This window comes from Aplidium turbinatum, chromosome 2, assembly GCF_918807975.1.
Source record: "Aplidium turbinatum chromosome 2, kaAplTurb1.1, whole genome shotgun sequence".
In the NCBI taxonomy this organism is placed as follows: Eukaryota; Metazoa; Chordata; class Ascidiacea; order Aplousobranchia; family Polyclinidae; genus Aplidium; species Aplidium turbinatum.
The window spans coordinates 12484718-12501236 of record NC_137473.1 but is presented as its reverse complement, the minus strand read 5'-3'; the positions used below and the strand labels follow the sequence as shown (position 1 = coordinate 12501236).

The following is a 16519-nucleotide window of genomic DNA, read 5'->3' as shown; positions in this document are numbered from 1 at the left end:
CATTTATAGTTTTTTCCATTGTGTTTTCTAATATGTGCTCTCATTGGAGTGGTGTGAAAAAATGATTTGTCACAAAATCTACATTTGTATGGTTCTTTACCATTATGAGTAGTCATGTGCATCACCAATTGAGGCCTAGTAGGATATGCCTAAGAACACACATCACATTCAAACAACTTGTTGTGAATTTTCTTATGGGCACTCAAAGGTTTTTGTTTAGCAAACGATTTATTGCACATCTCACATTTAAACAATTTTTCAGCATAGTGAGTTTTCATATGGTCAGTAAGTTTCCTTTTGAAAGAAAAACATTCACTGAAAAACGCTCCAAGTGTCTCTTAAAGTGTGTCATTGGAGAGAAATGTTTACCGTACTGCAAGTAGCACATTCAAATACATTTTCATGAAAAACACTCTTTGCTTGATTGCATATTCTTGGGGCACAATTATCTTCCTTTGATGATTCAAATGGCATTTGATCTTTACTTTTATTTAATGTTTGAGGTCCATCCTCAGAATTAAATGTTTCGATAACATTGGTTGTCTGAGGTCTTGTATCTTGTGCAATTAGTTCATTGTTCATCTTATCAATAGATAAAATACCTTTAACCTAAACAAAATGAAACAAAAAAATTATACAGAAGACTAATACCTGCTCTAATTGTCAACAATTTAAAGGCATATACTAAATGAAATTTTCAAACGGAAATTAAGCATTACAATGCGTAAACTAAACATTCAAGAATACATTTTTAAAAAAATTTCCAAAAAAAAATAATTGTATTTAATGGCATTGACAAGGCCAATGTTTCATTTATTTTTTATTTTTTCAAAATGACCAAAAAGTGGAAACACTGCTCGAGAATATGTCACTATCGACAGCAATAACAAAAGCCATGTTACCACATCTGATGTTTTGATGTTGATTGTTGAAAACTGATTCGCCTACATTAAATCGCCCGCAGTAACAACTATTGCTCGATCAGCTGATTGCTAGTCTATATTGACGTAGACTGTACAGTCGCACGCTTTGCTGCTCACGCCCACTCCCGTTTTGAAAGCTCTGAAAAAAGCACGTGCGGAATGCTGATCAGACCGCAATGGGGTAAAATTTTATTGAAAATCGTTTTATGGTAGCATGTTAAACACAAACAACGTGTACAATCGCCAAGTCAGGTTTTTCCTTTAGTATCCCTTTAAGAAATAATAGCAACCCGTCATTGAAAGTAACCTTTATAACACATAGCCTTTACACATGCCATTGTACAAGAAACAACTATTAGTCTATATTACTTGTAGGCGTCACATGCAATGCGATATGCAATCAAATTAATTGTTCAACAAAACGTGTAATGCAATCATTTGAATGTTATTGGCATAACATAAAAGTATATTTGGTCCAACCCAAGGACAAATTTTGTGTTACACAACACAGTGTAATTTACCAATAAAGCTCTCGCCACCATAAAAGCGGCTTCTCCAGTATCTGGGAAAGCAAAAGCAAGTGAAAACATAAAAATTAATGAATCAATGAAATCTACTGTGAAAGCAATTTAAAACAACAACTTAAAGCAAACCTGCATGAAATTCCTTGCAAAAGATGGAATGAAACTGTGTAGAATAAAGAGTTTGTAAAACCGAATGGCCCGTTTTGGAGACACTGATTCAGAGACTTCCCAACTCAGAGAGAGTTTTTTTCAGAAATTTTCGACAAAAAAACAAAAAGTCTCAGCAATAAAAAACAGCTGTCAAACAGCATTTCATGATTAACGCACTGACACTTTAAATACAATTGTCTGTGATGAAGATCGAAGTTCTCTAAAATCCCACACCTGTTTAATCAAATTAGCTGAAAGAGTTTAATCATCCAAATTTTCAGGAAAAAAGTCTCAACTAGTCTCAGCGAAAAATAAAACATGTCAAATAAGATAAACACAAAAACTGCCTAACAAATTCTCTAAATGAACAGAAGATCAAACATAGAATAATCGAAGATCGAACTAAAATAAACAAAATATTCTGAGACTGGTCTCAGAATAGTCCCAGACCGCTCGTCAAATGCTGTAAAAATAATGCAGTTTGATTGCTAAAATGCATGATAACATTGTTCTAAGTATGACTAACTATTTCATTCTAAATCAATGTCATTTCAATTCCATTAGGGCATTAACCTTGTGTACTGAATCATTTTCTGTGTAATGAAAGATTTGTGTGAGAGCATTCTATTCAACAATAAACATTTACACAATGCATAAACAGCAAATAAATGCTCCATATATACAAGTCATTATAGTTTTAATCTGTTTGCATAAATCGTCAGTTTACCCAATTGTTACTTTTCTCAAATCTACTTGAGGTGACAAATCGGGCGAATTCTATTGTATATACAAAGAAACTTTAACAAAACTTTTGCTGTTGTAAAGTTTCAAATGTGATCAGTTACAGTCAGCACAACAAAGTTTGAAATTGCACCGATTGCTAGTAAACATAAGCTAAGCGGGGTCTGCTACTATTCGGTGAGTTTCTAACCTCTAACCCTAACCTCAAACCCTAACCCTAAAACGGCAATGATAATTAGACTACGGTACCCAATAATTTTAAAAAAAAATTGAAAAAATCCCCCATTAAGGGATCGGACTCACCGAATCGGACTCACCGAAACGGGCCATTCCGGGCTAAGCGAATATGTATTTGAAAACAAAATTGAAAAAGTTGCAATTTCAATTAAGCTAAAAAACAACATAAAAACACAAACTTTTATAAAAATTACATAAATATTTTTTTTCACTGAAATTGTCCAACTAATTCTAAAGAATAAAGAAATAAATGCTGATGTCTCCCAAATTTTGTTCTGGTTCCTCGATGTTATTGAGGAGGAAAAAGTAATATAAGGATCCTTCATTTAGGATACAACCGAACAATTAAACATAATAAGCAAACAAAATCAGTCAGGTTTGGAAACTTGTACAATTTATTGATAAAGCTTTCGCCACCATGAAGCCCGCCTTTACTACAATGGCGAAAGCTTTATCAGCAAATTATACAAGTTTCAGAACCTGACTGATTTTGTATACTTAATAATTCTAATAATGCAGTATATTAGTAGTTGTACCGGTATATGGATTTGTTCAGACCAACAATCCAGTTATCAGTTTCCAATGCAATCCTGTCAACAAATTATTATCATGATAAACAAGTGGAAGTTTAAAAGACCTTGACACAATGCGACATATTGCAATAAACTGGCACTTGGTTTAGCTTCAATCAACAAAACTTAAGATTCCGAATTCAGTTTAACTAATCCAGATAAAATTGAGATAATCAAACAATGATAAATTGTTTATCCAACTGTAACCAGGTGCAGTTTGACACGGAATGGCCTGTTTCGGTGAGTCCGATTCCCTATTGTGTGATTTTTTGATTTTTTTTTTAATTATTGGGTACCATAGCCTAATTATCACTGCCGTTTTAGGGTTAGGGGTTAGGAACTCACCGAATCGGACTTCCTGAATAGTAGCAGACCCAGTTTGACACTACATCAGCAATCCTGCTCAGTAACATCAAAATTATTTTTAATTATTATATAACTATTTTTAAGAAATCAAGATGAAATTGGGTCAAGTCAACTATCGGAAATTGGTCATCAGAAGTTGCAACATCAACTACGGTGGTCATCATTATGAAGTTTCAAATGCAAAATCAAATCAACATTTTCTGAAAACATTTTTCCACATAGATCGCATGTTTTAGCATTTTCACGCTGGTGAATTTTCTTGTGAGTGATCAAATGGCCAATATGAATAAAAGCTTTAGCACAAATATCACATTTGTAAGGTCTTTCACCAGTGTGGCTTCTCTTGTGGATGGTTAAATGGCCATTAAGCAAAAAAGACTTATCACACACATTGCATTGGTAAAGTTTTGCACCAGTGTGAATTTTTTTGTGAAGAAGTAACCCAGCAGATCTTGTAAATATCTTTCCACATTCGTCACATTGAAAAGGTTTTTCTCCGGTATGAACTTTCTTATGCGAAGTTAATCCCGAAGATTGAGTAAAAACTTTACAACAAAAGTTGCAGGAGTAGCGTTTGTCACTTTTCTCACCTGTATGAATTTTCTTATGCCGGTTCAAATGCCAATTACAAGAATACGCCTTATCGCAAATGTCACACTTGTATGGCTTTTCACCAGTGTGACTTCTTTTGTGTATCAATAAAGTCGATTGAGAATAAAAAGATTTTCCACATGTGTCACATTCATAGTTTTTTTCTGTGTGATGTTGTCTCATGTGTCTATTTAGTGGAGTGGTGTGAAAAAACAATTTATCACAAAATTTACATTTAAATTGTTCATTTCTAGAATGAATTGTCTGATGTATGATCAACAGAGGTTTACGTGGGTAGCTCTTTTCACAAAAGTCACATTTAAATAATTTGTTGTGAATTTTCTTATGCCTATTCAAAAGTTTTTGTGTGGAAAATGCTTTGTAGCATGTCTCACATTTATACAGTTTTTCAACAAAGTGAGTTTTCATATGACTAAAGAACTCTGTTTTAGTAGGAAAACATTCTGAGCAGAATTTGCATGAAAAGCGTTTTGGTCGTGCATGACGCAACATGTGTTTCTTTAAGTATATCTCTTGTGAAAACTGCTTATTGCAAGGTACACATTCAAACAATTGTTCATAAGAAACTCCATCTGTTTGTTTGCAAACAGAAAGCAACATCCAGGGTTTAACATAAGTGATGGGAGCTTGGGAATTGGGATAAAACAGCAAAACGCAATGTTGTTCTCTTTACACTATTTTGCAATGTCTAACGAAAAAATGCGAACTAAAATTGTTGCCGAAAAGAAAACAACGATCAGCTTTCCTCCTGCAATGTGGGGGTGCAAATTTAGGTACAGTACACATCAGAGGCACCGAATAGGGCCATTCCGGGTTTTATCTGTATTGTCTTGTCATTCAATATGTTGCATGCAATCCAAGAAATCAAGATTAAATTGAGTCAAGCCAACTATCGAAAATTGGTCATCAAAAGTCGCAACACTACTGAAAAGTATCAACTACGGTGGTTATCACTATGAAATTTCAAATGTAAATTCAAATTTGTCGGGATGGACGACAAATGGCTCCTCGTGCCCCATCCTGTGAGTATCACCTGCTTTCAACCAGATGAGAAACGAAATTTGTCAACAAAGAGCCTCCACCCGGATGGCACAGCTGCAAGGGGCAATTGATAAGTTCAGACGCCCCACCATTCTGCAGCTCAACATAGAAGGCTACACAACAAGCAAGACCAAAGTTGTGGAGCAGCTTGCCCATACCAACCGGGCACTCGTCATCCTCCTCCAGGAGACCCACTGCACTTCTGCAGATAGGCTAGCTATTCCCAACTACACGCTAGCCGGGTCTACCTTAAGCAGGAAGCACGGCATTGCCACGTTTGTGCATGAGAGCCTGAAGTGGACGTTTGTCGACCAATCTCCAACTGATGCCGAGATTGAGTGGGTGTGCATATGTATCTCAGACTACAACATCGTCAACATCTACCATCCTCCGCCCTCGCGAATGTTGCCATCATCCCTTCCAACGTTCCCCTCCCCCAGTCTCTACGCTGGCGACTTCAACTGCCAGCACATCGACTGGGGCTACAACAACACAAGCAGCGACGAAGAATTGCTGGCTGACTGGGCCTCTACAAACCATCTTGCCCTCCTATTCAATCCAAAGGAACCAGCCAGTTTTCACTCCGGCCGCTGGGGAACAGGGACAAACCCTGACTTGGCCTTTGCGAGTGTCGACAGCTCTCTTCCAGACAGACGTGTGCTTGAGAAGTTCCCGCGGTCCCAACACCGGCCGTCCCTCATCATCGCCCCAAAACTTGTGGCTCCTGTCCCGAGTTCACCGGGAAGCGATGGAACTTCAAAAAAGCCGATTGGAATCAATACAGCCTCCTGACCAATGAGTCTGCTGCAAAGTTACCACCGACTGAAACATGCAACGCAGACAAGGCACACCAGGACTTCTGCAATGCCATAATAACTGCGGCAAAGGCCACAATACCACGTGGCCATCGAACCAGCTATAAACCATGCTGGGACTCTGAGTGTGAAGCTCTCTACCGCTCATACCTAGCCGCCACAAATGGTGCTGCTTCTAACACCGCCGCCACCAGACTACTTGAGCGGCTGGACACAAAGAAGCTTGAGCGGTGGAACGAAGCTGTCCAAACCATCGACTTCTCACACTCAAGCCGCAAAGCATGGAGCATCATCAACAACCTCACTGGGCGCTCAGCGAACTCCCCTCGTCAGTGCCCCGTTTCTGCTAATGCCATCGCTTCCCAGCTAGTGCAGAACGGGGTGTACAAGACAAAGGACCGCAAGGCATCCCGCCTTGTTGCCAAGGAAGTATCTGCCCTATGGCGAGTGGAAACACCACCAGAAGAAACAATCTCTGGAGACTTCACTCCAGAGGAATTCGCCACCGCCCTCCGCCTAGTGAAACCACACAAGTCTCCAGGGCCCGATAAGATCTGCCCTGAGCTTGTGCTCCATGCTGGCCATGCCCTAAAGTCCTGGTTACGTAGATTCCTCTCTTCCTGCCTGCACCACCTCACAATCCCAAAAATCTGGAAAAGAGCTTTAGTAGTTGCGATCCCTAAGCCTCACAAGCCACCAGAGGACCCAAGGAGTTATCGTCCGATATCCCTCCTCTGTGTTCCTTTCAAGATCCTCGAAAGACTGATCTATGCCCGCGTCAACCCAATCACCGACCCGCTCCTTCCAAAAGAGCAAGCTGGGTTTCGGCGCGGAAAATCCACTGTAGATCAGGTCACACTGTTGACCCAAGACATCGAGGACTGCTTTGAGGCAAAAAAGAAGGCCGGCGCTGTCTTTCTAGATCTCACAGCTGCCTACGATACTGTATGGCATCGCGGCCTTACTTGCAAGCTGCTTCGCCTGCTTCCTGATCGACATATGGTCCATATGATTATGGAACTTGTCAGGAATCGAAGCTTCACCCTCACCACCGGCAACCCACGGCGAAGCAGACTGAGACGCCTGAAAAACGGCGTCCCACAGGGATCGGTCCTGGCTCCACTTCTTTTCAACATCTACACCCACGACCTGCCAACCACGGTCTCCGCAAAATACGCTTATGCGGACGACCTGGCAATTCTCCACTCCACAAAGTCGTGGGAAAATCTAGAAGACACCTCGAGCCAGGACATGCAAACCATCTCAGCTTATCTCCAGAACTGGCGACTGAAACTCAGTGAAACCAAAACTGTGGCGGCAGCTTTCCACCTACACAATCGGGAAGCTGATCGTGAGCTACATGTCCACAACAACGGAAAACCTCTGTCCTTCTGCCCCGAGCCAAGGTATCTTGGGGTGACACTAGACAGATCGCTCACATACCGCCACCATTTGGTGTCACTGCGCAAGAAACTGACATCCCGCGCTGCATTACTGAAGCGCCTGGCAGGCTCTAGCTGGGGGGCGAGGGCTGACACTTTGCAAATAGCAGCCTTAGCCCTTGTCTACTCTTCAGCAGAGTACTGTGCACCTGTCTGGTGCCACAGTGCTCAGGGCCACAACATCGATACTGCCATAAACAGTGCCCTGCGCACAGTGACCGGATGCCTGCGTCCCGCATCATTGGACAATCTCCCCATTCTCGCTGGCATCCAACCTGCTGAGCTTCGTCGCGAAGAAGCCACTGTGTCCCTCGGTCGACGGGCACTGGAGCCTAATCATCTTCTCCACCACAAGATCTCTGCCTTCCCAAACGGGCACCCCCGCCGACTGAAATCAAGACACCCATTCGTGCCAGCCGCTTGGCTTCTGATTAACGAAGCTGATGAACAAGACATCTCTGCGGCTACTTGGGCGGACCATAAATGGAATTCTGAATGGAGGTCAAGCACCACCAGACTCCATTCATTCATCCGCGACGCCGACACACGCCTCATCGGCCTGACACTACAGAGACAGGCATGGGTGCGCCTCAACCGTCTCCGTACGGGCGTCGGGCTTTTCCGCTCAACCATGCACCAATGGGGAGTGGCTTCTTCCTCCTCCTGTGAATGTGGTGCCGAGGAACAGACCGCAGACCACATCATCAATGACTGTACCATCTTCAAGCCACCTAACGGAGTGGAAGGTCTGCGCGTCATGGATGATGAAACTAAAGACTGGCTGCTCTCTAGCAGCCTTCCAGTGTAGTCCGGGAACATCGTGAATCTGGGGTGGTAAAAGGATAGACCCTCGGCCCCAGAAGCTCAGACGACGAATTCAAATCAACATTTTCAAAAAACATTCTTCCACATAGATTGCATGTTTTAGCATTTTCATGTTGGTGAATCTTCTTGTGGGTGATCAAATGGTCAATATGAATAAAAGCTTTATCACAAATATCACACTTGTAAGGTCTTTCACCAGTGTGGCTTCTCTTATGGATTGTTAAATGGCCATTCAGCAAAAAGGACTTGTTACACACATCACATTTGTACAGCTTTTCTCCGATTTGGATTTTTTTGTGAATGCTTAGTGCGTGCTTGTTCCAAATGTCTTTCCACATTCCTCACATTGATGCATGAAAAACGCTTGGGACCTGCATGATGCTCCTAGTGTCTCTTTAAGTGTGTCATTTGAGAGAAATGTTTACTGCAAGTAGCACATTCAAATACATTTTCATGAGAAACTCTCTTTGTTTGATTGCATATTCTTGGGTCACAATTATCTTCCTTTGACGATTCAAATGGCATTTGATCTTCATTTTTTAATGTATGAGGTCCATCATCAGAATTAAATGTTTCGATAACATTCCCTGTCTGAGGTCTTGTATCTTGTGCAATCAGTTTATTGTTCATCTCATCAATAGATAAAATACCCTTAACCTAAACAAAATGAAACAAAAAATTATACGGAAGACTAATACCTAGCCTACAATACTTGTCAACAAGTTAAGAGATAATAGCATCCCGTCATTGAAAGAAACCTTTATGACACATAGCCTTTACATATGTCATTGTACAAGAAACAAATTATATTAGTCTATATTACTTGTAGGCGTCACATGCAATGCGATATGCAATCAAATTGATTGTTTAACAAAATGTGTAATGCAATCATTTGAATGGCATTGGAATAACATAAAAGTATATTTGGTCAACCCAAGAACAAATTTTTTGTTACACAACAGTCACAACACAGTGTAATTTACCAATAAAGCTCTCGCCACTGTAAAAGCGGCTTCTCCAGTACCGTATCTGGAAAAGCAAGTGAAAACATAAAAATTAATGAACAAATGAAATCTACTGGGTAAACAATTTAAAACAACAACTTAAAGCAAACCTGCATGAAATTCATTGCAAAAGATGTAATGAAACTGCGTAGAATACAGAGTTAGTCAAACAGAATGACCCGTTTTGGAGACAGTGATTCAGAGATTTCCCAACTCAGGTACAGCTTTTCTTGGAAATTTTCGACAAAAAAACAAAAAGTCTCAGCAATAAAAAACAGTTGTCAAACAGCATTTCATGATTAACGCACTGACAATTTAGATACAATTGTCTGCAGGCCTCGAAATATCCGGCGGTCATGACCTCCGAAATGACCTCGAATGTCTGCCGAAGCCGACTCATTGGTCGGTCATGAATGACCGCCGCAAAATTCTTGACAAAAATAGAGCTAATGCAGCAAAAATATATTTTAAATTTGAATTGTTACAATTGTTTGTTTAACGCGAACAAATACGGAGCTGAAACAATGATAGTGCAGGCAATTGGTTTAAAGATCACATTAGAGTGGCGTGGTTAACGAGCTGATGGCAAAAGTAGCCATTTTTACATCATTTCAACGCCTTGCAATGTTGCCTTGAAATAAAGTTGTCTGAACTTTTCAGCAGGATATGTATTCTAATATTAACAATGAGGATTATTGCATTACATTGATCGTTTGTTAAAAAGAAACGTCACAGAGAAGCAAGTCTCAGCTGGGTTCCGCACGTGCTTAGGCGAATGTGGCAACCTTATTCACGTTCAATCTGCTCCAGTACATATACTTCAGGGTCGGTTAACTAAGCCATCAAGTGGTCTAGCCAGTTGAACTGTCTGTCAATCAGGAATAAAGATGGGCTAGGTATTTTCTGTATGTCATATGCAGGTGGAAGTGGTTGTTTAACGAAAAATGCAGGTTTGACAACCGCGTACGAGTCAGGCAAATCTGGTACGGTATCTTCTTTACACCTCGGATAACTTCTAGTTTGTTCTGTGGTCTTCCACCAATCTGGCTTTGAAGATGTGAAATACTTCTTCCCTGGAATGAGCTTGTTGCTATTGTCGCCGAAGGATTATGGTCAATGTTGTCAACTGCCAACACAGTAAAAGTATCAAACTTGAGCTTTGGAGAGCAAACAACACCTCTCTTTACAAATCTGTTGACTGTTGCTTCTCCGAGTTGGGTTGAGATCTCTAAAACTTTGTCATAGCTGATACTGAGTCCATTCTCAAAAAGTGTATCAATAAGTTGTCTCTTTCGTGTTTTAGAATACACTGACAATTCGAGGAAAACAGGAAAGGCAGGCTCTCTGTTCTTTGTACAAAAAACTTTATTTCTGACGCCCGCGAAACATAATTATTTGTAATATATTATTGACAAACCAACAATCAGATTTTACTACAAATACCACCTCTGTATGCTCGAAAAATTTACTCTAGTGACTTTCAAGTTGGACCCCTACTTCTGTCTCTTTTTAAATACACTGAATTTGAGGGTGAACAGTAACGAAGGATTTTGCTGAGACTATCATTTTTTAAGTAACATATGACCACCATTTTTTCGCTAAAAACACTAAAAAGCGTTTTTTTCACGGTTTTTGTGAAGATTTTTAATGAGAGGTACAATCTGAAATCATAAATACTGGCTAAAAATGTCACAAAAAACATTTTCAAGATAGTAAGAGATGAAAAACACCTAAATTGCTCTCATAAAGCAACTTTCCTACGTCAGTCCAGGACCGAAATGGCGGCCATTTTGAATTTTGACGTCACGGGCCGCCGCTTTGAATTTCCGTTTGGTTAATTAAACTTTTGAAATCTACATGGTCTAAGGTACATATGTGCCAATTTTCATGCTTGTGTCTCCAAATGAAGTATATTTTACGAGAAATCTAAAGTTATCTGCTTAACTATGGTTCCTCGGTGTTATTGAAAATGAAAAGTTATACAAGGATCCCCCATATAGGATGCAACCAAACAATTAAACATAATACGCAAACAAAATCAGTTAGGTTTGGAACTTGTACAATTTATTGATAAAGCTTTTGCCACCGTAAAGACCGGCTTTACAGTAGCGAAAGCTTTATATATAAATTTGTTCAGACCAATCCAGTTATCAGTTTCCAATGCAACAAATTATTATCATGATAAACAAGTGGAAGTTTAAAAGACCTTGAGACAATGCGACATATTGCAATAAACTGGCACTTGGTTTAGCTTCAATCAACAAAACTTAAGATTCCGAATTCAGTTTAACAAATCCAGATAAACTTGAAACAATCAAACTATGATAAATTGTTTATCCAACTGTAACCCGGTGCAGTTTGACACTACATCAGCAATGCTGCTCAGTAACATCAAAATTATTTTTAAAAAATTATTATTTAAGTATTTTTAAGAAATTAAGATGAAATTGGGTCAAGTCAACGATCGGAAATTGGTCATTAGAAGTTGCAACACTACTGAAAAGTATTAACTACGGTGGTCATCATTATGAAGTTTCAAATGCAAAATCAAATCAACATTTTCTGAAAACATTTTTCCACATAGATCGCATGTTTTAGCAGTTTCACGTTGGTGAATTTTCTTGTGAGTGATCAAATGGCCAATATGAATAAAAGCTTTAGCACAAATATCACGTTTGTAAGGTCTTTCACCAGTGTGGCTTCTCTTGTGGATGGTTAAATGGCCATTAAGCAGAAAAGATTTATCACATAACATTGGTAAAGTTTTGCACCAGTGTGAATTTTTTTGTGAAGAAGTAACCCAGTAGATCTTGTAAATATCTTTCCACATTCGTCACATTGAAAAGGTTTTTCTCCGGTATAAACTTTATTATGCGAGGTTAATCTCGAAGATTGAGTAAAAACTTTACAACAAAAGTTGCAGGAGTAGCGTTTATTATTTTTCTCACCTGTATGAATTTTCTTATGCCGGTTCAAAAGCCCATTAGAAGAATACGCCTTATCACAAGCGTCACACTTGTATGGCTTTTCACCAGTGTGGTACCTTTTGTGTATCAATAAAGTCGATTGAGAAAAAAAGATTTTCCACATGTGTCACATTCACAGTTTTTTTCTGTGTGATGTTGTCTCATGTGTCTATTTAGTGGGGTGGTGTGAAAAAACAATTTATCACAAAATTTACATTTTAATTGTTCATTTCTAGAATGAATTGTCTGATGTATGAGCAACAAAGGTTTACGTGGGTAGCTCTTTTCACAAAAGTCACATTTAAATAATTTGTTGTGAATTTTCTTATGCGTATTCAAAAATTTTTGTGAGGAAAATGCTTTGTAGCATGGTTCACATTTATACAGTTTTTCAACAAAGTGAGTTTTCATATGAATAGAGAACTCTGTTTTAGTAGGAAAACATTCTGAGCAGAATTTGCATGAAAAGCGTTTTGGTCGTGCATGACGCAACATATGTTTCTTTAAGTATTTCTCTTGTGAAAACTGTTCATTGCAAGGAACACATTTCAACAATTGTTTATAAGAAACTCCATCTGTTTGTTTGCACATCTTTGCTGCACAAATTTCTTCTGTTGAAGATTTAGAAGGCATCTGATCTTTACTCTGGTCAAATGTTTAAGGTTGATCATCACAAAATGTTGCACAAATTTCTTCTGTTGAAGATTTAGAAGGCATCTGAACTTTACTCTGGTCAAATGTATAAGGTTGATCAAATGTATAAAGGTTGATCATCAGAATGAGGTTCTTCTGTAACATTGGATGACCAACGTCTTTCATCATCTTGTGCAGTCAATTCTTCTTTCATCTTGTTGAACATAAAATGTAAACTCATTTGTGCAGAAAGTGAAATTGCCTCGGCAATTGCTGTGAACATTTATTATAAAAAAATTGTACCAAAACATGTAAAACGAGAAGCGAAAAATATACTAGAGTAGTCTATCACGACCGCATTGTTTGATTTGTTGTGATGTAATAATACCAAAAGTATCGATAAAGCGAGCAACGCGATTACGCACGCTGTTACAGTAATTCACGTTAAATAACTCACGAGGGGAAAAGAAAGTTAATTTTGGGTTGATTCAAAGTTCGACTCAGCACAAATCGATTTAACTTTTCCGGCGGGTTTTATTGTGTAACAACAATGCCCAATAAAAAATTTACGTTGTTTTACATTAATTTGACATCTAGAGACGTTGAATTATCATAAAATAATGCTAATTGCTCAACCAGGTACCGGTAACAAATTAATAGCTCCCTGCGAGAAGATTGCATCGATTTACGTATACACTAACATAATTACGGCACGATTAGGATACTGCGAGCAACGCAAAGTCTGTTTGATAAAGAACTAGCTGTCAGAATCATCAGATGCTGTATCGGAGGATGAGGTTGTCGCATCATCACTGGAATCAGAAACATCAAGAGGCTCATCGCTTAGCTGTAAATCTACACTGTCTTCGCCATTCGCAATGAAGCGTCCACGTTTTGCTGCTTTCGTACTTTGATACCCATTGCAGAGCTCCATCAGGGTGTTGACTAAGGATCGAATCTATGGCTGTGGCATAACGACTGGGAGGGATGCCTAACCCCAACTCTAACCTTACAACCGCTCGTGTGGCCTTGGCATTTTTATTGCCGACGCTAGTGCACCATTCAGGCATCTGCGTCAGCAATCACCTCGGCAATTGCCAATTGCTGACGCTAATTTCGAAGACTGAGTTGTAAAGAACTGCGGCAATTATCTTTGACAGGGTACGGTATGTGCTGTACAACATATATGTGTGACTTTTTAATTTCTTATATTATTTTTCTTGGGCTAGCATCCAATCCAACGCTCATTGACATCGTAATGTACATCGGATAAAACCTTTTGTAGTCTACCCCACTTTCCTTGTTGAGGTGGTTTCCCATGTTGTGACAAGAATACTCTGGCAATATATCTGGTCACAGTCGTAAACCATAATCTCTTCGTGGGAAAATTGTAACATAAGATTCCCAAATCCGTTCGTCTGCATGTAATGACCGAAGAAACACACACTTGAACTTCTTTTCAAACAGTGTATTTCTGTAAAATTAGCCCGCGGCTATCGAAAATGAGACGCAACACCGTACGCCTCTAAAACTGTCACTACAGAACAGATTAATTGGATAAAAGACGGAACTTTTGTCCAGCTAGCAAGCACTAAGCCAACAGTTAAATGTGCGGCCAACTTTCAAGCAACCATTTCACGAATGAATCAGAAAAATTTGTGATAACTCAAAGGTGTTAGTTAGTGTGACGCAATAAAAAGACATTGTCACGCAATTCCAAACAGGTGTTCCAAGCTGGTAATCCTATGTTTCCTGTTTAAACAGGTTTCAAACTGAAACAGGCCTAAACAGGTTTAAACAGGTTTGACACAAGTCTTATGAACGATGTGCAATTTTGGCACATTTTCTAGCAACTTCCATGACGTAATATTCAGTAGAGCTGAACGGTTTTTATATGACGTTTGATTTGGTGAAAAATTGTCTGGAACAATATCTTCGAAAAGAAAGCAAATCCATTGAATTGCCGCTATTGCAAATTCTTTGCAGTTGCCATGCATTGTTGACAGAAATATCGAGCATGTATGAAATCAAGCATGAATACCATTCATTACCTCTTATTACGATGTGATATGGTGAATCCCCTAACCACGAATTTTTTTTCTGAAACACGAAATATTTTTCATCACCCACTTTTTAATTCTGAAGATATTTTTTTTGGGTGGTAATCCACTTCTAGCTACTTGCGTCTACCTTACAAAACAATTTATTTCAGGCGAAAATTCCATCAACTTCGGAAATACGGAAGAAGATCGTGAATTGGGAGCAGGGTTTTCGTGGAAGGGGAAAAATCCCTAATGCGTAAATGCGCAATTGGGAAAATTCGTGGATACAACTAATCTTTCAATTGCACGTTTATTTTGGAATGAATTTGCTTCCATTTGACATGGTTAGCTCCTGCATACCTACTGATTATTTTCACATAGTTTCATCCGAAAAAAAAAACAAACCTTGGCGTAATGGATCCCGAAAACGATGTTGGTCTATAGGAAAATATGTATTAATTCCCGCGGATCCGCAATTTTCCTAATTCTTATTTATTTATTGAAAAAATATCAATCCAAACATTTTAAACACTTGAGAACACAATAGCAGTAATGACATTACTCATCAATCGATTGATTGAATCTTTATTCGAGACGTACTATGGCATTATAGTTAGTGCATTGCCATTTGTTGCCTTTAACTCTTTCTCTGCCACGGACGTATATACTCGTCTTGGGATTTTTGCCATGATGACCAAGGTCGTATCCATACGTCATACGTATCCATACGTATATTTTCATATTATTGCATCATGCTTGGGTAGCAAAGATTATAATGAAGTACACTTTTCTGCCAATTTTAAATTTTTTTAGAAATTAGAAAAAATATCGTTTGGAAAGTTGCTAATTGTACATTGAATGTTTTAAATTTTACGGCAAAGCGTTGCATCTTCGAGTAGCTGAAGATGTATGCTTTCATTTCATGTCAAGATTGTGCGTCTACCTTGTTCATATGAGATGTTATTACGGTGTAAATACAAAAGATTTTTGTGAAAAATGTCTGGTTATTTAGATTAAACGTCTCAACCTCGGTGGTTGCGAAAAAGTTAAGAGGCAGCATGGATGCAACAGATATTACGTCACATGCAGGGAAAATGGAGATGTCCGGATTTAAATGATCCGGGACATTTTACATATTTCAAACATGTACTATGTTCCTGTTATTGACAAATAAACCATTGCTTGATTGACATTTGTAAATTTGTCTCCGGCTCTGAACACCCCCACACTAGCCTGTATAATGAACATGTTTAAATAAGTTTCTACATTCTCTAATGCATATATCTGAATTATATCTGCATCCTAGGCAAAGGCTAACTCTTCATTACACTTTCTTACCTTTTCCATGACCAGATAAAAACGGATATAATAAAAACATGGCCGCTCTTGCGCATTGGTAAAATTTCCCGAATGCGCGATAATTACTGTAGCCATCTAGCGGTTGCCGTTTAGAACTTTTATTTGTCACATGGCGCTAGAGTATTCTTTTCCAATTTTATTGATGTTTCAATGGTCATTCTAGGTTCACCAGAAGAGATTTAACAGCAAAGTTAGTGCAGACGGTCAGAAAGTTTAAATTTTATTAGGGGAAGGGTTTTGGGACTAGGTCAAACATTTGCTGATTGC

The 16519-nt window shown here is 38.9% G+C and overlaps 1 long non-coding RNA gene across 1 annotated transcript; it reads right to left on the bottom strand.

Moving 5' to 3' along the window:
- Positions 1–609: 609 nt before the first annotated feature.
- LOC145765420 (uncharacterized) lies at positions 610–3610 on the bottom strand. Its single transcript, XR_014288566.1, has 2 exons — positions 1577–3610; positions 610–1062 (listed from the first exon to the last, which is right to left on the bottom strand). It is a non-coding gene; the product is annotated as an uncharacterized LOC145765420 (long non-coding RNA).
- Between the last annotated feature and the right edge of the window lie 12909 nt (positions 3611–16519).